The sequence below is a fragment of the Gekko japonicus genome, unplaced genomic scaffold, assembly GCF_001447785.1.
Source record: "Gekko japonicus isolate JY-2015 unplaced genomic scaffold, Gekko_japonicus_V1.1 scaffold3706, whole genome shotgun sequence".
In the NCBI taxonomy this organism is placed as follows: domain Eukaryota; kingdom Metazoa; phylum Chordata; class Lepidosauria; order Squamata; family Gekkonidae; genus Gekko; species Gekko japonicus.
Window position 1 is genome coordinate 54,717 of NW_015164310.1, and position 2,252 is coordinate 56,968.

Consider the following 2,252-nt stretch of genomic DNA (forward strand, 5'->3'; position numbering starts at 1 on the left):
TCAGCAGGAGCCTCTCTATGGAAGCTGCCTGGGTGATTTTGGACCAGCTCCAGACTTTCTGCCTAACCTACCTTGCAGGGTTGCTGTACAGATCACAAAGTGGAAGAGGGGAATGAAGTAAGCTGCTTTGCACCCCACTAACAAGAAAGACAGAACTTTGCCTAGGAAGAGGCTGCTGAGAGGGTAGGAGATAAAGTTGCCAACTTTGGTATGGAAATTCCTGGAGATTTGAGGGGTGGAGCCTGGAAAGGATTGGGTTTGAGAAGAACGTGGGACCTCAGACAGGTACAGTGCCATAGACTCCACCCTCTGAACCAGCCATTTCCTCCTGGGGAACCATTGTTGCCAATCTCCAGGGGAGGCTTGGAGATCACTTAGAAATACAACTGCTATCCAGGAGGGAGGAGGGAAGAGATGGAAAGCTGAAGTCCGAGGGGCACATAAAGGTAGGTTGATGGTTGGCTGGAAAGGAGATAGGATTGTCAACTCTAGGCTGGGAGATTCCTGGATATTTGAGGGGTGGAGCCTGGAGAGGGTGAGGTTTGAGGAGGGGTGGGACTTCAGACAGGTACAATGCCATAGAGTCCACCCTCCAAACCAGCCATTTCCTCCTGGGGTACCATTTTTGCCAATCTCCAGGGGAGGGCTGGAGATCACTCAGAATTACAACTGCTCTTCAGTTGGTAGAGATCAGTTCCCCTGGAGAAAGCGGTAAGCTCTGTGTCATTATACCCTGCTGAGGTCACCACAGCAAATTGATGCTGAGTGCCCAAGGCCAGGGCACCCACCCAGAGCCTCTTTCTAGAGCTCGTTGTATTTATTTCCACAATGGGCCTTATTCCTAGTAGGTATATAAATGTCTAGCAGAGCAAAATGGAACTTCTGTATACAGAGGCAGAACACCTCAAGTAACAGATTCTGAGAAGAAGCTTTAGGTGATCAACACCTTCAAGCCCTGTTCGTGAGTTAATACAGATTTTTGACTGACTACATCTGGAAGCAAAATTTTTATATCCTTCTGGTTCCAGTTCAGATGAATTACATCTGATCCACAATTGTTACTACAAGTGGGGGACATGTAGGGACTGGGGGGAGGGTAATCTCATTTTCCCTTCCTCCACTAATCCCACTTTCCCTTCCTTGCAAGTTCCCATAGCCTCTCCCCCTTCCTGCTTCCTTTTTCAGCTCTTCCCACTCATTGGCCAGCCTACCTTTATCTGTCTCCTTCTCTTCAGCTTTCATTCCTTCCCTTAGCCTGGTAGCCACTCCTTAGGTGACGTCTAGCCTGGGAAAAGTCTGGCCAAGTTGCGTGGTGCCAGCCAGGCTGGGTCCTGTTGTGTAGTACTGGATGGGCCAGGCCCAGTTTTGTGGGTAGTGTGTGGTAGCCACTGGGCCTGTCTTGGGTGAATCCTCCTCCACTAGGGGAAATGACAGGGGAGGAAGATAGGACCTTTGAAGGGCAGTTTTGACCTCCATGTGCTTTCCTCCAGGGCTTTGCTTTGCAGAAACCAAGGCTTAGAAGTCTTAGCAGTATTGTTGCAATTGTCTAGCAAGCTCTACAGTGGCCAATAAGAGCTTAGTGGGCATTGTTCTCTTAAAGTTGCAGACATTGCTTCAATTATTTGAGAGAGTTTTAATCCCCCAGTGTATTTTTTTAAAAGAAAGATTTCAGATTTCCCTGTATATCTAAGATTTCCTTCAGGTTTGTAGAGACCTCCCGTCCATCTGTCCGTGGCTCTATTTTTCAGATACATTAATCCATACTCTATGGCCCATCTTGAAATTAGATATTTAATTATTCCCCATTACCAACCAACATAATTTTATTATTACATCCCTTTTTATATTTGTGCTTTCAAAAAAACAGTGGCATTCCTTCTTTGATTCTAATTCAATATCAAGTTGCTTGCTGGCAGGAGAGGCATGATGCCTCCAAGCTTTTCAGTCATAAAAGTGAACTCCTAGACTGACTCCACTGGGATTGATCCTGAAGAAATATTCCAAGCTACTTCATTGCTTTGGACCTCATGTTGAACGTGGAGTTAGTGCTCAATTCAGCATCCCAGCCATCTCTTTAAAATGGGGGGGGCGCTTATTAAGAGCACGCTTCTGAAAACTGAGAAACAATATTCATAATAGAGTGGTAACGAATATTTTAAGACAGTAATGGCTAGTTTAAGCCAAGACACCAAAGTGGATCTGACTTCAGTTAAATAGAGATTCAGCAACAGCCTCCAATTTTACTTTTTGCC